A 23,180-nucleotide genomic window follows, 5' to 3' on the forward strand; every position below is an offset into this window, starting at 1 on the left:
CAGATTTGAGCCTTGTGGCTATTTCCAGGACTCCTTAGTTTTCCCTTGTCCATTCTAGCAGGAAAAGAGATGGGAAAAGCTAGATCTAATGTATGCAAAAGAGACCACAGTGGTCACTGGTGCAGCACTGGTGATAAATGCTTTAGGAGACCCTTTGTTCAGCCTGCATGAAACTCCATTCTGCCAAGGAATTATGTCCTGATGAATTGCATATATTTATGGATATATACCATGTCTAAATTTTAAAATCATGCTCATTGCACAACAGAGACTTTATCCAGTTCCTGTGATGCCATTCTTCCTCAAAGTCTTCACTAGCACAAACATTAACAGGCCCCAGTGACCTGCCTGTATTTTGGCCTGACACCTGGGAAATATTTTTATTACACAAGGTTTCCTTATCTGCTCCAGCTATAAAACTAATGGAGCCAGGTGTCTGCTAGATCCTGTCTGCTTGGGAGGCAAATGAAAGCCCTCCTGTGAGCTCCTGCCATGGATTGGGATAGCAGCACTCCTCCCAGTGTTAACACCAGTTTAGCATCTGAGATTGCCAGGGGATTTTGTTTCTAATTAATATGTGCAGGGTAATAGACATTTATTTGTGTAAATAAATATATAAAAGGGCCACATTTTACAAGCCCAGTTCCCACCCAAAGTCACTGCTTTTGTGAGCAAGGCCCACTCACCTGCTGAAAAATCCCTTGAGCCTGAATGTGTTGAAATAATTTGGTGTCCCAAGCTGTATAATATATTAAATGAATCACAGCACAAGAAACAGATGTTTATTCCAGTGAGTGCAGGAGTCCAGACAAAAAGTATTGGGTTACTGTCTGTCTCAGATAACAGTACAAAAGTTGGGATTAAATATCCTACATGTGTTCAGTGGAGAAACTTTAAAGCTTAAAAATGTAGCCCAGGTTCTGTGCCTGGCCTTATGGGACCAAACCTGCAGTTGCCATGAGGCATTCCTCATTCCCAGGCTGTGGTCAGCACCTGGGCACAAACCTGGCTGCTGGCACATGCCCTGCACATTACACCAAACTGAGGCTTAGCTGCTTTACTGTGGGGTCTGGCCCTGTTCCTTAACTCTCATGCCCAAGGCACAGTGATCCATAGCTGGTATCTGTGAGAGATTTGGGACATCTGAGACCCCACCTAGGACATTTCAACTCTTTAGACACTGCTGTCCTGAGATCTAACTGCAGAACTGGGCTTTTCAAATTAGCTGTTTTCCTTAAAATAAAGGCTCATTATATTTGATTAGTTGGTTTTGTCTGTTAAACCAAAACTCTAGATTAGGAGTGATAAAACCTGGGCTGATTTTTTTTTCCCCAAATGAAGCATGAAATATGAGGCACTCCAGAGAAATCTGGGGGCCAGGGTATCTCTGTCAGACTGGCCCCTTGACTCTTAGCAACTTCATACAGGGAATGTTTGCTCAAAACTCTGAACAGGAGAAAGAAGGAACCCAAGAAAGCAAATGAGGTAACTTTTCTCTCTGTAGAAAGATCATGCATATCCAGGGATGCTCCTTGCCTGAAACTTTTGTGCCCTGCACTGATTCTTTTATCATCAGCATTACCCACATGAGTCCTGTTTGGGGTCATTTCTAAAGACCTGAGGGTCCAGGCTGTGCTCTGTGCTTGGGGACCCTGAGGGATCTCAGCCTTTGGCCCCACAGCAAGGCAGCCAGTGCAAAGCAGTGTGACCAGGTCTCCAGCAGCTCCTGCCACCAGCAACCACTGTCCTTCAGCTGGCAGCAACTGCAGAAAATGAAAAGCACCATTTCTATATTATAAAATCTGTTTAAACAAACAGACCTTTGCTCAGAGAGAGCTTTGCCTCCTCCCACATCCCACCAATTGCTGTATCACAGGCAGTGGTTCCTGGCTGCAGAACCTAAGCTTCACTCATAAAGGAGGAAAGACCTGCTGCTTCTTTTCTGTTCCTGTTTGCATCCCTCACCACACTTGAAATGAGCTGTATCCTGAGTTATTCTTGTACAAGCCTTCCCATTGTTCACGTCACGGGTTATGGATTCTGTCCCTTGGAAGAAATATGAGCCATGTTATGGAAAAGTGAGAATGGTGTTGAGTCTGCACGAGATACTCATGGATGTGACATACAGGAAAACGATGAGTGCTTTGCTCTGTCCTCATGAATGAAGCCACAGGAAGGAGATGTGACAGGGCACTGGGCGAGCTGCTGAGAAATTTCCATGGTTTGTGACTCTGCACTGGCTCAATTTGCATCCTCATCCTGCATTTTCATTGACTGAAAGCGTTCCTCATAAAGGGCTCCTGTGGCACAAACAGTCTTGTCTCTGCTAAAAGGTTTTTTAAATACCTAGCACCAGTCATTCAGACTTAATTTGCAGAAGACTTGGAGTAGAGGAGACTGAAGGGTGTCTTCATAGCAGGCTACAGCTTCCTCACAGCAGGCAGGAGATGGGCAGGTGCTGATCTCTCTTGGGTGACCAGCAATAGGACAGGAATGAAGCTGTGCCAGGGGAAGTTCAGACTGGACATTAGGAAAAGGTTCTTTACTGAGAGGGTGTTGATCTCTGAAACCAGCTCTGCCAGAGTTCAAGCATCTAGAGGATGCTCTCAGTCATAGGGCTTATCTGTAGGTAATACTGTGAGGAGCAGGGAATCAGACTCAGTGATCCTCATGGGTCTCTTCCAGCTTGAGATATTATATGATCTTATGACAGTCATTGGTCCCTTGCCCAACTTTCCACACTACACTGCTCCTATATTGTCATCAGCACTGCCAGCTGAACATTTGCAAGGATGGGAGAAAACACTTTGTGCTGGTAGAGACCAAAAGTGCCTCTCTGCTGGCTGCAGTCTCCTCCCCAGGATGCTATTACCACAAGGTGTATTTTGCTGGAACAGGGGAAAAAATCCAAAACACCACAGCCAAAGGCCTGATTCAGGCAGGTGCTGAGCATCACCAGTCTGAAGCACTGTCCCTGGGATCTATTGGCATTTTTCTCCCCTCTCCCAGCCCTGGCATGGTCACCAACACGGGCTGTGCTGCCCATGCCGAGCTCCTGCAGGCTGCTATCATGAGCACAAAGGAAGGAGAAGGCAAAACAAGCACAGCCAGGAATCGCATAATATTGCTGCAGCCCTGCCAGGAAACAGACTGTAGAAGTTCCTGTATTTAAAAGCCAGGAGATGAGTTTTATTGTTAGGAGTTGTTATAGCAACCGGAGGTGCTGGAGAGTAATACATGCTCGGCGCGTTGCAACAGACTCTGACAAGTTCAAGACTGTTGCCTTGCTGCTAAATCTTGTTGCCAAGGCAATGCAACACAAGGCAAGAGCCTAGAGAAATTAATACTGCTGACAGCTCATGCCAGCAGGCCCGGGCTGATTAAAAGGGAACTTTTAAAATTGATGTTAAGTTAAAAAGCACAGCAGCAGAAAGGAAACGGGAGCACAGATATGGAGGAGAGCATCCAGAGGAGGAGCAATGGGTTAATATCAAGCAATAGGTAAAGGAAAGCATTTGATTAAAAAACAATGTGGCTGAACAGGATGTCTTAGCTTGTGATGCAAGAAATGTGCTGCATTTTTGGAGAGAGTAAAAACAAATTCACTAAATCCTCACTTTTTATATTTGTTTAGCCTGGGCAGTGCTGCTGTAATTTGAATGGGAACTTTGTCTTTTTCCCAACAGTGTTGACAGCAAAAATAATTTTCTCAGTAAATTTGTTTAGTGGCATGAATGTTGTTGCTGCTGTAGTAAAAACCATGAAGTAGCTCAGTCAACTTTGAATTTTATGTTCATTTCCAGCCTTTTAAAATGCTTCATGGCAAAAGGTTAGCTGGAAAAGAGATGAAGCTGCAAGCTGATTATTCTCTCCTGTCTATGATTCACTGTTAATGCTGACAGTATACCCTGAATTGAAGGAAGAATATTACCCCAAGGACCACAGAGTCAAAATAAATGATCAGTGCTGAAGAAGTTAGGTAATTACGTTAATTTCAACTACACATACAATATTTTTACATTGCTATGGGATACTAGGGCTCTAAAATTCAAGTACTGCAGAAGTACCTCAGATACACAATGATCTCAGATGAACCTGTTGACTTGTCAATTGATTTGTGAATAAAAGCAAAACATTTCTTGGACAAATACCATAGCAATATTCTGTTCCACTCCCACTTATGCCCCCCATATTTTACATTTCCATGAATTATCAATAGCTAAAAATGACCTCATGTTTTCCTATTCAATGACTGCTCCATCATGTGCAACTTTCAGTACAGTAGTACTTCACCTGAGCAAATGCCCTGTGTGGGAATTTGTTCTTCTGGCACCTGCTGTGGATCATGGAAAAGTCAGGTCTGCAAGTACTTTCTATTATATTAAAATGGGAAACTAAGACATGGGAAGTGGTTTGCCAATTGTGCTGGAAATTTTTGTGTGTGCATTCCTTGGCAGAGCCATCTCTATTGACCTTCATAAAAGTCAGGGGTTTTAATTAACTGGCAAATATTTTTGTACTATTTTGAAGTTCTTAAGCTGTGGGCCAGGAAGCAGGCAGGTGACTGGTCATATGCTTGTAGCCATCATTTGGTTTTCAGCAGCTAAATTATATTCAAAAAATCTGGCAATGTGTTACTTGCACCCCTACTACTGTTACTGGCATTGTTCCACAATTGCTGTAGCTAGCTGTGAGATATTATACAATCAGAAAGAAGGGAAAAACTGGTTCAGGCAATTGTGAAAGGAACATGGCATTGCCCCAGAGGATGTTTTTGTTTGGAGACTGTCCATTAGATAACAAAACATGAGAGTCCATGATCTGGGCATTTGCATTTTTTTTTAAATTTTAATAAGAAAGCAAAAAGAAACTCTTTTTTTAGTCTCAGTTTAATTTCTCTGCTGATAATTCCACATGTGGTGTTATTTCTTAATATATTCAGGAGAAGGTTTTGAAGCCCTCCAGAATATCCTTCCTTTTTCTGAAGGGAAGCCTACACAGAAGTCAGGCTAGCAAAAAGGCAAAACCATATGGGCCGGTCACACAGCAGCACCAACATTTAGCTGAACTGCAGGACCCCGGAGCACTTCCAAGACCTGGCTCTCCTATCTGCAAGTCCCATCTGCCCCTAGAGCCTGTGACAATGGGATCCTTCTTGGAAGCTTTCTGGACCATGTTTACCAGCCTGAATGTGTTCTGTGATGCCTCCTCCAGGACAGATGGGACACACAGGGGAAGCTCAGACCCCTCCAGAAAGAGCCAGGGCTGAAAAGCACTACAGCTAAATGCACCTTGGCACAGCTCTAAAACATGGATGTACAACCCAAGGTCATCCCCCTCTGCTTCCTTCTGCCTCCTGTGCCCCTTCCCTGCTGTGCTCTTGCTGGAGAGCCACCCCCAGAGAGCAGGGAGGCAGTGTGGAGCTGGGACAGTGTGTCATCGAGATAGCTACTGATAGCAGAGCAGACAGAGCTATTTCCAGAATGATTAATACTATTAGCACATGCTGAAGCTTTAGGCTAAACATAAGCTTCAGAGGAATGGATTTTGATGTAAAAAGTGAATAAATGAGACAACTGTCAGAACAATGAGTGGTGAACCAAGTAAAGATTCTTAGTGTAGGAGATGCAAAGCACTGCCTGCTGGCCTGTTTTCACTGAACCTGCTGGTAAAATTCCCCCTGCCCTTCAGGCTGGAGAAACAGCTCAGCAATAGCATGTGGCACAGAGGTAACCCAGCCAGCAGGCACCAAGGCTGCTCCCACAACTCATTAGCTGCATGGCATTTGAGCAGAGGCACGGCCATGGTGACACCCTGGGATCCAAGGCACCGATCCTCCCCCAGCCCAGAGCATGCTCCACTGCCCCTGGAGCCTGTTTGAAGATCTTTGTGCTGCCCTTTACTGTACATACCTTGAGTGCTTGCAGGAGTACCAGTGTGAGGGCTCATCTGTCACTGAATAAAAAGCACGTCTCAAAAGGGCCATCTGACTTATGCTGTCTTCTCATAATCCCTATTCCAGAGGTCTCAAATGCCATAATTGAAAACCTGCTGTTCATCCCCTGAAAGTCAGGTTTAACTTATTGTAAGCAGCTCCCAGAAGGACAGTATTTTGCATAATCAGTTACAGGGTATACATGTAGCATCTTTCTGTTTTTCTTCTCCTGACACTTTCCTCACAGAAGAGCAAGCATATAAAATATAGGCATAGCTGTGCAATGTCCTCTTCCCCACTTCCTTTTATTCACCCCAATCATCAAGTCTACTTCTTTTCTTATGGTTATAACATTGTATGTACAGTTCTTAGTTTCACTTGGAAAATTTATTCTTATTTTTCTGACATAAGACATCTTGAGAATAGATGTCTTGAATGAATTCACCAAAATCAGGTGAGTTTCTTACTTTAGATCCATGTCTGCAAAGAAGTCACATGCTCAGGGCGTTTCTCTGGAGTAGCTAATTCAGCTTGGGCCCAGCCACATGATCCCCCTTTCCAGCCTTGCCTTATGGCCTCTGAGGAATGCTGCATTGGCTGCGAGGGAATTGCTAGGTCTTGGCAAGACACATTAATATCTTTGCAAAGACTTGTTAGGGACCAAGACTTCAGCCTCCAACTATTTCCTCTGATAAAGCAGAGTATTCACAGCAGCTCGTTAGTCTTGAATCACCAGATTGACTTTGAGAGAAATGAAAGTTCCTCAGAAACCAGAGGGGCTCTGTAAGTAAAGCTAGCTGGTGTTGCCAGCAGGCTTCAAAACAGAAGCATAGTATTGGATCCAGTCAGAAAAATCAGTGGCTCAGGACACTTTAGTCAAGGGTTGGGAAAATGATCACCCAGGTAGAAGAAAGGTTATGAATTATGGCCATACCTGCTGTAATGGGATTTGAAAGACCAGCTATCAGCACATGGAAAATTTTGACATGGGCATTCAAATTTGATGTTTTCTCCTGAAGATCTGCCCATGTTCATACACCAAGTTTGTAGCAACAGCAGAATTATAGTCTTGTTTTATTACAGCAGTTGTTTTGAGTTTTTTTTAAACACTCAGTGTATCTTTCCATTAGCATCCAACATTACACTGATAATCCTTGAAAGCACCAGAGCATAAGTATCATATCTGCAGCTGGATCTCTCTGCTAGGAAGTTCGTTACACAGCATGGAAAGAATTTTTGCTATCTCATTTTGAATCATTGATAACAATATCACAAGTGAAGGGAATGTATTGTTCATCCATGAGATTGTAAGGGATCACTCCCACAGTCCCAGCACATTTCTGTCCCAAGCAGCCACTTGCAAGGCAGAGAGGCAACATCTGAGTTACACATTTTGCAATCCAAGAGCAGTTTTCCTAAAGCGTGGGGGGCACAACACTGGTGCAAGGGACAGAAGGTGTATGACAAAAGGTCCCTCCATGCCAGCTTCCAAAAGCACTTGTATCATTGAGCTGAGCTTCACAGTCAGAGAACATTAAAGGAGCCTGAGAGCTGGCCCCTAGCAGCAGCAGCCAGCTCCAGCAGCTGGAGTGCTCCATCTGAGGAAGGGTAGCTATCAGTCAGATGCTCAGAAAATCCCAGCTGACTCAGGGCCCCATTTCTCGGCTCTGTGCTGGCCTCTTTACACCTCTGGTGTTGGAAAAGGAAGTGGAACAGCCGGTTCTCATGTATAGGTTCAGCAGCTTTGAAAAGCCCCCCGTTGTAGAAAAGCGCAGCAGAGCTGCGAGGTCTGGAGCTGGTTTCCTATCTGAAAGCCAGGCAGGATGCCTGATCTGTAGCTGCAGTTCAGCTTGACAGAGGGCCAACTCCAACACCGCTGTTCTCATCTGCTTCAGTGTCAGATGAACACTTGTGTGCCATTTTCCAATCCAGCATCAGACAAGCCTAAACCAAAGAAAAACGTTCCCCCAGCTTTCTGTAGAGTGGTGGCATGAATTGCTGTCTTGTTCAGTGACATTTTCTGGCACCCATCTGGCACTGGGATCCAAATCAGGGCCCCAATTTAGCAGCTATTCAGTGACTGTCCCATTCCAGCTTCCCTTGCCCTAGTTAGACACATGTTTAAAGAACTCGTACGGCCATGCTTATGCCCTGAGAATAAAACATCCCAGCAGAAGAGCAGAGAACCAGCTTGATCAACCACACACAGTGAGATGTGTTCAATCCAACTAATGAGTAATCCTGTGTCTCCCTACAACAAACACACAAGACAACTCACTGTCCTGCTTGGCAAGAGAGTGTTATTGCCTCTTGGGGAACAAGCCTTCTTCCTGGTCAAAGATTATCCTTGTGGAATAAATAATCAAACCAAACTAATGATGCATGTGTGTGTATATATATATATATATATACATATATATATATGTGCAACTTGTCATATGAATCCATGTGAAATATATATATATAAGTATATGCATATGTATACATATATTTCACATGGATTCATATGACATGTTGGATATACTTATGTCAGTCCATCTGATGGGGTAGAAACCAATGGGGAAGTTGTAACTGCATGGAAGGAATGGGAATTTTCTGGTGAGCCTCAGCATGGCAGAGACTGTTCTCAGAGGTCGTAAAAGACTTCTGCAGCCTGCTAATTATACACTACCCAAATCTTATTACAAACAAGTAATAAGTACAGGCACGTTTGTTGGTTTTGCTAATGACATTAATGTCCTTTTTGATGATTTGCAGAGCTCCAGGAGGCCAGAGACAATTTGTACTGATGTACCTCTCACTCTGGTGAGGTCTAGGAAACTCTGGATGTTTGATAGTTTTTCACCATCTATCTTTAGACAATCCAAGGTCTGTTTTCTTGCACAGGAGTTTGAGCTGCTTCATCTGCTGTATAACACACACATTCAGAACTCTAATTAGATAGTGGATCTGTGTATTATTTTCTGGTATGTAAGTGATGCTATGTAGAATTACACATTCTTCTTAAAGGGAATTTGTGCTTTTACTTCTCCACAGTTTCCTTATCTCCCTCAGCTGTGACACTGAAGTCTACTCTGTAAATTAATTTATCTTTCCCCTGTGGAGTACTAGAGAGTTCAGATATCCCTGTTAAAACCACAGACTTTGCAATTTAGGGTAAATCATCACAGGGTAAGAGACAGACTTGGAACTGGTTAGTACACATTTTAAAGAATTACCAGGATTTGCTGGGCAAAGAGAAGCAAAGGTTTTTGTCTTTTCTCTCTATCCACATACTTGTGTGACTGATTTGTTTTGGGTTTCCAGTGTCTGTTTGCACAGACCTGATCGCTGGTCCCACTGCCCTTCTCCACTTCCTGTCTGAGAACAAATGGAGACAGTCAGCAGCAGCAATCTCACATCCTTTCTATGAAAACCACCAAACACAGCTTGTCCCACCAGGGAAATCAGTGCTTTAAGAATGTGAGTAATCCACTGACTTCATAGGAATATCTCAGGATGGTTTTTTCAGCCTGCTCCATGGCTGCAGTGACAGAAGGACACTGCCCTGAGCTCACTCTGGCAGCTGCAGGCTGGTGCCAGGAGCTCTCTGTGGGCACTGCTGGCCTGTGCTGCAATTTGGGGAGCCCTGCTGTGCTGGGGCAGCGAGCTCCTGCCCCCAGCTTTCGATCCAGCCATTCCTAGCATTACACATCCCTGGGAATACACTCAGAAACTACAGATGAGGTCATTCCCAAGAGTCTGCTTAGGTATTTGGGGCCCTTGACACTGAGAGGAGCTAAAATCTTATGCTCTATGAATGGTTTTTAAAGGGAAAGTGGAACTCTTTTTATAGTACATTAGCTGTTTGCTAATCTTGAATGGGTAAATTATTAACTCCTCCACAATTTGTTTATCCTCGTTGTTAGATACTGCACTAATACACATTCTTTTATCTTACTGGCCTCCTAAGGAGCTTTGGGAGTGACAGTTACTTATCAAAATCCAAAATAAAACATTATTCATGGATTAATATTGTTTAAGCATATTAACAAATCTGAGGCTGACTTCATTGCCTTGCTGTCCTTTCAAGTGATCCATCAAATATGAAAAGCAACAGTTGCCCCAAACAGCTCTGAATTTGACTTGATGCTCTAAACTTCTAAACATTTGTCCAGGAAATTACACCACACGCTCCTTTGTGGGCTCTGAGATAACACAAAAAGCACAGCATGCCAAGATACCTCAACACTGAGGATGGGGGACTCTATCTTTGTCCTATATTCAATTTGTCTTGGGGTAATGAAGAAGAAAGTGGAGCTCCAGGGTAGTTACAGAGAACCTTTTTCAGACTTACTGAGTCAACATGCACATCTATCAGTGTGCCATGACCTTGGGCTCTCACACTTGCACACTCCTCTCTCCCAGCTGGTGTGTGTCTGGTGACAGCACACCCATGTCAGAGATGGCACTTGAGGTTCCAGGCACCATTCATGAGCTGACAAAGAATCCCCACCTTGTTGTTCAACCAACACAAACCTTTTGCCTGGGTGTAGATGGTGCTGAGCCAATAAATGTGGGTTTAGTGATGCAAAGAAATGTGCTGTGCTCCAAATGCATCATCAGAATCACAGATTAGCAATGTCTTTTTAAAAATGTGCTCCGAACATGAGTTTCTCCTTCCAAAAATAACTTTTATTTTGTTCATATTAGAAGAGCAGGATGTTCTTTCCTGTCCTGAAGGGATAAGGAGGAAATGAGAACTATGGGGTTCTTATATGGTATGAGCTACTATTCTTCTGGACTAGTGCTGTGACTCTTGATTTTTTTTCTCCCCAGCCTTAGCATTTTATTCCCCATGGACCTAATTTTGCATTCATTCATGCTGATGTTACTCCAGTGAAGCTCTCTGATATCAAAGGCATTCCTCCATGTTTACAACCTCTCTCATCCTAAGGCAAAAGACATTAGAAGGGAGGCAACCTACTGAAGACAGTGCATGCTAAATGTCCCCATTCCCTTTTCGAATTAGATAAAATCAGTTGAGAGACATGAGTGGGGGCAGAAAGCATCCTTTCCTGTACTCTGTGTTCAAGGAAAGAGACAGCAGTTTGGAGGAAATGTGAACGTAATGGACTGTGCATTTGTATCCCATTGTACCGAGGTCTGACAGGAAACACTTGGGGCTTGATTCAGGAAAAAGTAAATCCTATCCCTTTATAACACTCTCATAACCCTGGTTATCCTGCAGTATCTGACTACATCCCTGTCTTTAATGTATATATTCTCACAGCTCTCTCCAGAAGACCAGAAGGAAATCTGGTCACTGGGGATCAGGGGAGGCATGGGAAGAGATTTTACAACATTTTCCATCCGATGGCCTTCCTGAGTGACAGCAAAAGGCCAGCAGCTCTTCGCTTTTAAACCAAAGGGACTCCTGAGCAGCTGCCACCATAAGCAGTTCCTTACATGAGGAAAGCTGCAAATACCAAACTTTGGATAATTTCTGAGCAGCCTCTGCCAAACCCATGAGAGCTGTGTGTTGCCATTGGCCTTTGCTGTAATGTGTTGATGGTTGCAGTGAGTTCCCACCACATGTGCAGAGCCAGAGACTCCTCAGCAGGCACTGCAGAATCCCTTGGTTGGAGGTTCACCCTGCAGCAACATGGAAGAGGCTCCAGCTCCCAGCATTCTGCAGCTCTGTTCCTCAGGCAGCCTGCTGGGCTCTGTGGGATCTGTGCTGCTCCCAGGAAATGCTTTATCTGCTCCCAAGGGAGCCTCCCTCCCCTGTGAGCAGGGTCAGGGAGCTGTACAGCCCTTTGTCTGCGGGGAACATGCAGTACCACCAGTGTTTGGCATTCTGTGTACAGCTCACGGAGCTGCAAAGGCTGAAAAAGAAACCAACCCCCACACGTGACCCAGAAGAGATGGATTGAGGACATAATGCCCTTGATTGAAAAGGGAGGCACCCAGGAAACCTTGTGGTATATTTATTTATTTTTTAACTAGAGCTAAAGTAATTTGGCATGTGTGTCCCCTGAGCTGCTTCCTAAACCACAGCTGCATGAGGAATTATCCAGCTCTTAGCTGAAGTAACTTCTCAAAAAACCCCAAACATGTAGGTCATTAAAGGGCTAATACAAAAATGTTGATGAATCTCTGAGCAGTGCTCTGATTATCTCTCTGTGGGGATGAAGGACTCATTAACATGAGCTCCATGCCACTCCCTCGTCCTTTCTCTGAGTTTGGCATAGAGCAAGGAAACAAATGTTTGTGGTTTGGCCAAGTTTCTAATGAGTAGCTCAGCTAGGTCCACTGATGAGACACGTGGCTTTAGGGAAGGTGAAAAGGCTGCCCTAGCATGTAAAGTGGCAAAGAGTGGCAAAGCATTTCTGCCACACTGGGTTCCCCAAAAGGAAATACTTGACTTCTTGTGTGGATTTTTTTCAATGTATTTAGCAAGAAATGTACAGAAACAGAGAGGGTTTCCTTGACATGGCAAACAGAGAGAAACAGTGTGAGGTCCAGAGATGGTAACAAAGGCAGGTGGATGTCTGAGGGGTCACTCTCCAAAAGTTGCTGTTGCAGCTTGCTGTGTGTTTGGTTTCACTTGTTAAGGGGGGGATTTAATGTTAAGATACAGTCCAACCCCAAAAGAACAGTCCTGCCTGTTCAGTCATCTGTCCTCCCTGCTCTGGATGTGACCTGTCCCACCCCACAGCAGGATGGATGCACAGGCAGAGGTGTCCATTTGCTGCATCACCTGCAGGAGATGCAGCACAGAGATGTGCCTAACTAGAGTGGCCCACACCACTGAGTCTCTAGAAGCACCTGGCAGCTCTTTTGAAGGAGGGAGCAGAAGCTCCAGAACTAATGGGAGAAGTCTCTTCCATGCAGGAGAGTTTCTCCTTGATCATGCTTGTAATCCATTTATAGCCTGAATCATCAGTACATGTCAGCTTCATAATCCTTCCGAGACTAAAGTAGAACTCATCTACATGCCCAGGAGAAGAAAACTCACCCTACAATAAACCTGCTGGGATAAGCAACTGCTGCCTCTGAAATTCAAATATCAGGGTGTGTGATCAATGTCACACAGCACCTTAGCACGCCTGAGACATCAAGTCTGTCCCCTGCTGCTGCAGACAATGCATTGTATAATGACTTTAATAAACTACAGCTTAAAAGCAGTGAGATTTCCATTCCAAATACCCCCCTTGGAAAAGGCAGTATTTGATTGCTCTAATGGTTAACAACTCTCTTCTGGTTTCCAGCTGAAATTTGTGTGTGGCCAGCTCCTATTCAATCACTCATGTGCCTGCATCTTCTCTAGCTAAGCAGTTGTCTGGGCCAGAGCTCAGAATTCAAGGCAAATCCCAATCCACTGATTTCAAAACCACACCTAAAGTTTCTAATTTATTGGCCTCTTCAGATTCAAGGTTTATTAAAACACAATACAGCTGTAAATTTTTTTCCAAAAGGAAATAAAAATGAGGGGATGAACATGGATGGAACAGCCCTACTAATTCCATGAGTGTTAAACTGAATTAGGCAAATTGGAGAAAGCCAATTGCTCCAGCCTTCACAGCACACTCCACATGTAGTTACATATTCTTCCTGTGCCCAAGATAAGTTTTAATTTCCAACAGCCACCAGTATTAAAAGTCCTGTATTAAATAACAGATGCTGTGCTACCTCATCCCCTTATTAGTGGCTGGTACCTGCAGGTTCCCGTGGTGCTGGAGCAGTCAGGTGGAGCCATCTCAGTGCTGGGCACACATTTGCAAAGTTAAAACGTGTTCTGCACCTTTTCCATATTCAAATCAGACACCCCATGGCTGGACAGTTTGGTGCCTCAGGCATTTTTTTCTCCAAGGACCTCTCTAGCTCCCAAGGGCCCTCGCTGACTTTGCAGTGATGGTCCTGAAGCTCCTACACTGATGTGGTGGCAGCAGACGGCTGGGCTGGAGCTTCTCTGGGACTCCATCAGAAGAGGTCCTGGCACACAGGGTCTTCATGCAGCCCTGCTCCAGCCCTGCTGCTTTCCCCATCACCACAGTCCTCCAGGGGCTCTTTAAAAACGAGCAGTACCCAGAATTAAAAGGTTTTGTCCTCCGAACCTACATGGAGTTAGTTAATGTGTAATTTTGCACCTGAAAACAGCAGTGCTGATTTCAAAGAGACCTTCCAAGACTTTTAAGCATAATTTACAAAGTTTCTTCTTTATCGTGCTTGTAACTCACTCCTAGCCTGGATCATGGGGACTTGTTGAACTTGAGGACTTCTGTGTCTTAGAAATAAATTAAAACATAATTAAAATACAGAGGGATTTTTTTGTTTGTTCTGTTTTATTTTTTGTTTTGTTTTTTGCATAAAAAGGAGAACTATCACCCAGTGCTTCCGTGGCTTCAAACGTCTGATCAAAGCCGCTCAAATGCAACAAAACCAGCCCTGAAACCGAGAAACCAAGTAACTTTGGGTGGGGAACCAAGAACAGGGATGATTTCAGCCGCAAAGCGGAACAACTACAGAAAGCCAAGAAAACAAAAAACAGGGAGTAAAAAAAAAAAAAAAATGCGAAAGAAAGGACAGTGTTTGCCAATATGACTTTAGATTTTGTGCAGCTTTTTTTAGCCAGGGTTGCTCTCGGCAAAAGAGCTTTCTCCTGAGCAGCACGAGCCATCTGGAGAAGCCGTCTGCCGCCTTTCAGCCCCAACAACTGTTTGAATTTCTCACAATTTCACTTCCAGCCCAGGGTTTAGTTGTTGTTGTTCGTTCAGGGGGCGTGGGCTCTTCATTCATGTTTCCCGCACACACCTCCCCGTGTGCCCCAGCCCCCGGAGCCGCTCTCCGGCCCCTCGGGAGCGATGCTCAGCCCCGCACTGCAGGTACGGCGGGGGCGCGGGGCGGGCCGCAACAATGGAGGGCAGCCCGGGCGGAGGACGCTGGCGGTGCCGCCGCCCCTCGGCCAAGCTGGAAGCCGTGGAAGGGCGAGGGAAGGCGGCCGAGATTCCAACTTGGCCGAGGGGCGGCCGGGGAAGGGCGGCGGGCGAGCCCCCGCGCGCTGCCAGATAGTGATCCTCGTCGGGCGGGCGGGCGCGGGAGGAGGAGCCCAGGTGTCCCTTCCTGCCACATAGTGCGCCGCCCCTTTCCCCGCCCGCCGCCGGTGGTGCTGGCGCTCCCGCCGCCGGGCGCGGGGATGGACTGCAGCACAAAGGCGCGGGCCCGCTGAGGTAACGCTGCCCGGGCTGCGGGCACCGGCGCGGGGGCGGCGGGGCGGCGCGGATCTCCCTTCCCGCCCAGCGCGGGGCCGGGGCCGGCCCGGAGCCGCGCTCGGGGAAGGGGGGCGGCGGCGGCCGGAGGCCCCGAGCGCTCCCCGCGCTGCCGCGGCCGCCCCGGGGCTGCGGGGGGAGCGCGGGGCCGCGGCCGGCGGCGGGATGGGGCGGTGCGGGGGCACGGCGGGGCCGAGGGGGGCTCGCCCGCGGGGCTGCGCCAGCTCTCCGCCCAGGGAGATGCTGCAGCGCTGCCGCTCTGCCTCGGCGCTGGGCTGAGGAGGAGGACGGGGCTTTAAATAATGCGCCTCCGCTCCGAAACTCCGCTAATCAAATAAAACCTTGGGAGTGAGCGTTGTAACCGCGGGCCGTCCTTGCTCCACCGCAAGGCTCCGCGCTCCCTACGCCTCCCGGAAAACTTCTTCAAATCCACATGATTTGGGGTTTTTATATTGGCGCGCAGCTCCACCTTGGCCGCGGGTCGCGGTGCGGGGAGCCCGGGGCTGCGCTGCCCGGTGCGGGCTCCGGCATTCCGGTCACGGCAGCGCGGAGCCACCGGCGTGACCGGCATCAGCCCGCGCCGCTCGCTGCTGCGGGCTCGCCCTGGCCACCCAGACCCCTGCCCTGCTCCCAGCTTGGAATTATCTCCATTCTGTGCCTCTCTTAGGGTGCAGGAAATTCAAGATTGCTGCCTTGAACTTTAGGCTCCAGAAAGGAGGATTTACGATGGGCCTTTTGGGAGTTTGTTCCTCGGTGTTGGTCAGTTTTCATCTCGCATTGAAAAGCTTATTTAGGAATTCAGAGCGGAGTTTTCAGTCGGTGTTCACTGCAGACTTCAGGGCAGACAGTGTCTGCATGGCTGAACGATGGGATTTTGGCAGGGAAGCCTTGGAGTGGCTCTGTAAGGAGGGTAGAGCATGACTCAAAAGCAGCAGCACAGTCGTGGAGGTGGGTTGCCTCTGTTTCTGTCTCAGCATCGTTATGTTACAGGCAGGTTGAGCCTGAATCTGCTGGTTTTCATTCACATGTCCTGGACTCGTGTCTGGAGGGTAGTGATGTGATACCAAGTGGAGGGAAAATGTGTAGGCATGTGCCTCATCTGTGTAGTTCCACTATGTGGAGGAGTTTAGTTTAAAAAAAAACAAACCGATAAAATCAATGGCAATGAATATCTGGGCCAAAAAATGAATGGCCAAGGGTTATAAAAGCATGAATGTATGGAATTGCTGAATTGTGTGGGAGAAGTTGCTGCTTAAATGAGCTTTGGTACCAGAGGAATGAAGCTGACAAATCTAACCTCAGCCTTTCAAAGAGCGCTTCGGTGTGCCTGGGGCAGCTGTCTCGCTTACCTTCTGGTCCAGTTGCTGATGACTGGAGTGAAGCACAGGTGTGGCAGAGGCACGGCTGTGATCTGCTGGGAGGGGATGGTGGTGGCTTTTGGGGGGAGTGGTGCAAGACGGGGCAGGTTCTGCCTGTGTCTGCTTTGACAGCAGTTCTGCTGTGAAAAACTCCCTTTTGCCTCCCTGCCAGGGTTTGCCGTGTACCAGGGAGTTCTCAGGGCTGCACACCCGGTCACTCCAGTGGCCTTGCTGGCTGGAAACTGTGTGAACAAATTGTACAAACCTCCTTGGTGGCATCCAGTCCTTGCAGGGAAAGAAAGTGTCAGCCCAGGGGACAGCCTGAGCTCTTGGGCTGTTATCAGACAAGCTCCTCAATGCTGATTTGAGTAAGAAGTGTGTGTATTTCTCAATGAAACAAAATGGTAATTGTGTAACTAATAGAGTATACCAGTTTTAAGTTTAGATGTTGTCATGTTAATGCTTTTAGTGTTAGTTGCATTATTTCCCAGAATATATTATTACTTGAGTTTAATTTTTGCTGGAAGAATGTGAAGTCCCAGGCAGGAAGGGGTGGGCTGCTTAGGGGTTGAGTGTTTAATGACAGAGGTTAGTGCACGATGATGATGATGATTAAGCACGTCCTTAAATCCTGACCAATAGATGGAGTGCTGCTATGCTTTAGGATATCTGGGGATTTAATGGTCTCTTGGTTAAATCAGTCATTATCCTTGACTCTTGCCTGAGGATTGTGGCAGCTGACATTATTTACGGGAAAGGTGATTTTAGGGTGGTGCATTCAAGCTGCCATGTACCTCACAATCATCTAACCAAAGAGAAGGTCCAGGGGATGCCTCTGACCCCGCAGGCTTTGCAGTGCTTGCAGGGAGGTTGGACTGGAGCGATCTGGGGGAACGGGGCAGTTTCACTGCCTTGGCCAGCAAGGTGTACTGCAGCCCTTGCAGTGCCCCTGTGCTGGTTATGAAATGAGCTGGGACAGGGCTGGCTGAGCCCAGCTGGGCTCGGTGGAGCTGTGCTGGAACGGTCCCTGTTGCATGTGATGTTAGAGGTGACATTGCACGCAGGGGCCGCCTGCTTTTGTTCAGCTCCACTTGCTAGAGGCCAAATGACCTGGCATAAGACTCTGTTTGCTGTGAAGATCATGAGAAATTAACATGTAAGAGTGAAAATCGTGAGAAATTAACATGTAAGAGGCGAGAAATGAAAACTTGTTTTAAGAAAGGCCGGCATTAGTTTGTTTCCCTTTGTAAGGGAATGTTTTACGGATCAAGAACTGAACTGAAAGAAGGCAAAAGGCTGCTGGTTTTTCCCTTGTTGAAATCATCATTGCCAGTTAAAACTGCAGTGCTGTCCTTGCTGTGCTGGGGATGGTGCTGGAATGATAATGCCTAACAAAAACAATTTTAATTTAGGGGAATAACTTGCTTCACTTTGAGATGGTGCATAAAATTGCCTTTTTGCTAGCGCTTTTTAAACTGGACATGAATTCTAGTTTCTTTTAAAAATGTCCTGTAACTTTAGCAGCCATAGTAACCTCTGGCTATTATTTCCCTTGTAAATCAATTTTGCATTTTCATAGTGCTGCTGCTTCAAAAACCGAGTTGGTCATTGTTTTGGTATTGACTTAGAAGAATGCAATCTATATTGTTTCATGGCATTGCTTCCCCTTACATCACAGGCTTTTCTTCAAGCTATGTTTTGAAATGCCTCTTGCCATATGAGAGATGGTGGTGTGGCTTCTGGTAGGATTCTTGGGGGTTAGTTGTCTTTTGTGTAGTGTTTTTTGGCAGATGATGATGAATAAAAACTACTTGACCCTTGGGGAACAAGCAGTAACTTACTCATTGTGTGTTAATATTAGTTCTGCTTGCCCACAGAGAATACTCTGCTTCTATACTAACTCTGAGTCACTTGACATGTGGGAAAACACTTTTGTTTCTTTTCTGTATTCAAGATAATGCATGTCATTGTACATCATCACAAATGGGATTTTGAGGTATTTCATTTAAAGATACCCTAGCAAGTACATGGCTTTTCTGCAGATAATTTGTGATCCGGATTATTAATTAAGAGAAACAAATTTTAATTGGTTAGATAAGAAAGTATGTTCAGTTATGGCATGCTCTTAATCTGGGCTGGTGGCAGAGGGATGGCAGTTCAAAACTGTAGAGTAAACTGGAAAATGTTGGCTACTAAAAACTTGACATTTTCTACAGATTCATTGAGAAGTTGGATGGTGGGAGAAGGCTTGAGAGCATCACACCTCAGTGGGAGGGTGATGGCTCCCGGTGTTTTATTGCCCCCTGGATCTTTACAGTCTGGTGAATGTGATGTAGGAATTTGTTTATTTAGGACTCTGGGAGCATATTAAACGTCGTTTGTGTCTTGTGGTGGTAATGTCAATTCTGCTCGACAAGGATGCAATCAGCTGTTACAAAGTGCTAATTAGGGAAATATTCTCATAGCTTCATTCATTGTTCTCGTCTGTTAAACTGTTGTGGTCTTGGCTAGGGAGAAACTCTTTTCTTGCCTTGTATTGTCTGGCATATTAAAATCCAAGTGACATCAAAGCAGGAGGCAGCTTCGTGTGAGTCAGCAGGCTGAGGTGAAATCCGTAAATCACAGGCTGGTGTGAGAGCTGGGGCTTGCTTTGTAGCCCTTCACGTTGTGTTTTCTTGACCCACAGCAGCTGACAGCTGGTAAATCCCTTCTCCCCTGTGCAGTTGGAATCTCCTGAAGTTATTCTGCAGCTGAAGTACGTGGCAGCCCTGAGCAGCACGGAGCTGACAGCAGCACGCTGCTGTTCCCATTGCTGCCCTGGACGTTACCTGGCGTTACTGCAGCGCTTCAGCCAGGAGCTGAACTCTGCTCTGCTGGCCAAAGAGGATTCATTGAACTGCTTTGGAAATCTCTGCTTGTTGTCTTCATCTATACCTGTAATAACTGATCTCAAACTTTTTTTTTTAATGCATATATTCAAGTGTTAAATGATATGGGAGTTTTGTGGTTTTGCTTTTGTTTGAGTTTTTTTTTTTCCTTGTATCCCTGTGCATATGATCCATCGCTATTACACTAAACACAGCCTAGGTCAGAGGCCAGGTGGACCTGCATATTCTGTTTGCAAATGCACAGTAAATGGAAGGATACCTGCATGTGTCCTGTAGTAAATACAGTGCAAAATAGGAAAGCTGAATTGATGGGTAAAGCTCACTTAACTATTCAATACAGTCAAAACAAGGGAGGAAAAATCTAATTATAAATATATATTATATTCCCCCCCTACAAATGTAGACCAGCTTTTTTGTTTTTTTTTTTTTGGACAGCTCTAGAAGCCTTGGCAGAATGCTGTGGGAGCAGTTTGGTACTGAGGTTGTCTGTGTGATTAAAATAAATAGTTTCTAGAGCAATGTAAATTATAAATTGGCTGGGTTCAAAGGGATTGCTGGTATTAATGTAAGTCATTTCATATAATCCAGTATCCCAGTACTGTCTTAACAACCCATATGATGTTTTAGTCTTTATGGATGTATATACAAAAAACCTCTGTATTTATAAAGAGCATCACTAAGGCCACAAAGTCAAGTATTTGAAAGCTGGATAGTGCTCTCCAAAGAAAATATCCTCGATTTAAAAATTAAATTACAGCATTGGAAAGTACACTTAGGAGCCCTGATGTCAGGAAGAGAGAAGTGTTTTGGCTCAGATGCTTCAGATCTAGCAGACACTTAGCAGAGGCAACCTTCAGCCTAACGTGAAAAATTAGGTGAAATTGAAAATAGAATTTTGGGACGGAAACAGTGGACAATACTAGGCAGTGCATCCAGCTCTGTCTAGAACTGAATACAATAACTTGAAAGTACTGACCTCACAAGTACCTCTGTTTTTTTCCTGACTCAGATACGCAACCATTTGTAGGAGTGTTAATGAATTGCATAACAATTTCTCTAGGCTCCTGGTCAATGCTAAAACAGGGGTAAAACAGAATTTAAGCAAGCTGCCTTTTAATATTATTTGAACTACACACCAGGCAGCATACCATATTTGCTGTGTGTCCTAAACCACCAAAACCTAACTTAAATTTTTTTTTCTTGGAACATACAGACTTTATACAGTATTTGAAGGTGTGTCCTGTGGAAGGTCAGATCAAGTTTTCTCAAATTATTATTTTCAGCTGTATTGACTACAGTTCTTTGAAGATGCAGAGATTTAGGGTGTAAGAACTTGTGTATGAATACAATACCTGGCATGCCTATGCTACATTAGCTTGTGTAGCTCTCCTGATACAGCATTGCTGCAATAAATTAATACTAGTTCAATATATATTTCTGTTACTGTGTTTAAATTGTGATAGTACCCACAACAAGCTCATCATCCTGTTTCAGATCTTGATTGCAGATGAAGCTTTGCACTAAATACCTGGTTAGGGGATAATTGTCCTCGTAGTGTTCACAGTTAATCTGTACAATTTCTGGCTTTCAGTTGCAACTGTCTTTAAATGCTTAAATATGTCTAAACATATAGGCAAAGGCAAAATGCTTCTGGTAACCCAAATGTTTTTGGACCCAGCCATCAGGGTAGAAGGCAAAGATGTTCATGGTCTTTAATTCACCCACTAAAGAGAAGCTTTTCCCCCCTAGAGCAAACTGTGTCTTTTCAGGCCAAAGTCTTTGTAACTTTCTTATTCCTAAAGTTACTGAGGTTGTAAAAGCACTTGTGGGTATGTGTTAAAATTTTTTCCCCCTTTCCCACCAGTGGGCATAATACTGAATACAAATGAGATTTCTTACTGATGTGCTGATTGGAATGGGTTGGCTGTGCAGAGCTGTTTGACACGTAGCTGAGTTGGCATTCAAAGGACACGTGCATGTTCTGTGTTAAATGGCTTAAGGACTGGAGTGACACAGTTGGAGAGCTTGGCAGATACCTCTGTGTGTGCATGATTTGGAACAAAAAACTCCATCTTCCAAGACAAACTGTCCGAAGTGGACCTCACAGTCAAAATTTCATAAATATTTTTATTGCAGAGATTTAATTCTGAGCATCTTAAGAAGAAAAGAGGACTTGTGATCATGTTTTAATAATGGCTAGTACAATGTTTTGTAGAGCCCAGTATGTCTGTAACCAGCAAAGCTCTCTTTAGGTGTTTGTTTTGTTCCTTATCAACCTGATCAAAATTATGGGTCTGTATGGAGCAGGAAAAAAATGCAGAAGAAATTGCAAATACATTGAAATTTATGGTGTTTCAAAATAAATAAATGAAGCCAACACAAAAGCAGAACCCAAACCAAGTGGTCTGGCAGTCAGGTTTCCCCCTCCGTTTTTTTGCTCTGTTTCAGACTTTGTTTAAATACTTCTGCAGCATGCAGAGAGATTGAATACATCTGTGTAGTGCTAGCATGAGAGAGTCTGTGCTCAAAAACAGGTTAGTTAAAAAAAAAAGAAAATCTTGAAATGAATCTAGGTAGCTTCCTAGTTAAAACATATCAAATAACATAAAGTATGTGAACTCAAGACAACTCAGTTTAACTGTATAAAACATTCAAGCTGTAAAGCATCAGGAGTTTTTTTTATAGGTGCCTGGATAATTTGCCCTGAGGTGGCAGGGGAGCAGATTGGGTTGGTTCCCTTTTTACATCAGAGGTTTTCCTGTGAACCAAGAACTTGGGGAGAAACTGAAATACTGCTTCCTCTTTAAAGGGTTGTTGCTCTTTGTGTGTGTTTGCTAAAACTTAGATATTTTTAAAGATCTGTGCCCCTAGTTTTAACATGTCCTAAGACAGCTCCTGGATAAGGGCTGGATTTCAAAGACTGCTTAGTTCTTCTCAAGCACCGCACCATTCAAAATAGAAACTTGCTGTCTTGTCAGCAGGAAGTGTTCTTTTTTCCTTGCCATTCCTAACATGAGTGTTTTATTGCATGTCAATGCTTCTAATCAAATCAAGTGGCACTTAATGTATTGCCTGTGTCCTTCAGAGTATCTTAAGTCCCCAGTTGTCTGGATCAAGGCACTGTCTCTCAAGCAATGGACCCAAAGTGGCCAATGGAGGCTGTCAAGTGTGGTTATTATTTCTTCTGTACCAGAGAGGTGTCATCCAGCAAGGGTGGTCAACACTTCAGCCCAGTGCTTTGGGGAATCTTTGCCTGGATGTGGAGATTTCCATCTGAGGAGAGGTTTGGCAAACCCACAGGACAGACCTCAGGGTGAGATGGAGGGAGAGCTCTCAATGGGGGTGAGAGGTTGGAGCGCTCAGCTTCGCACACAGGGCCAGCAGGAGCCCAGGCTCCTCCAGTGCTCCCAGTGCCAGCAGCCTCCTCTGCCTGCTCCTCTCCTAGAGCTGCAGGAGCAGACAGCCTAGGCCATGTGTGTCAGCAGAGCCATGTGTGCATGGTGCCTTTCCAAGGACCTCGAGTGCTGTGTGGCGCTTGCCACCGAGCTTGGGTCAGTGACCTGTTTCACAGGAACCCATACCCCAGACCAAAGTATATTGGTCTTATTGTCCCAATACTTGTCTTAGGAGATTCTATCTCTCCACTGGAAAAATTATCAGTTTCCTTGTTGAAAAGGGTTGGAATTATCCCCTTTATGGGAACAATATTTAAAAATTAAAACAAAAAACTCCCACATGTATCGCTTCC

The 23,180-nt window shown here is 45.1% G+C and overlaps 1 protein-coding gene across 2 annotated transcripts in view; it reads left to right on the plus strand.

Annotated features, from left to right (window-relative positions):
* Positions 1 to 15,025: 15,025 nt before the first annotated feature.
* ADD3 (adducin 3) overlaps positions 15,026 to 23,180 on the plus strand; it is a 92,043-nt gene continuing 83,888 nt past the window's right edge. For both annotated transcript variants that reach the window (XM_058810056.1, XM_058810058.1), the window contains exon 1: positions 15,026 to 15,147. The gene's annotated coding sequence lies outside the window, so the exon portion shown is untranslated. The remainder of the gene's footprint in view (positions 15,148 to 23,180) is intronic.

Source organism: Ammospiza caudacuta, chromosome 9, assembly GCF_027887145.1.
Source record: "Ammospiza caudacuta isolate bAmmCau1 chromosome 9, bAmmCau1.pri, whole genome shotgun sequence".
In the NCBI taxonomy this organism is placed as follows: Eukaryota; Metazoa; Chordata; class Aves; order Passeriformes; family Passerellidae; genus Ammospiza; species Ammospiza caudacuta.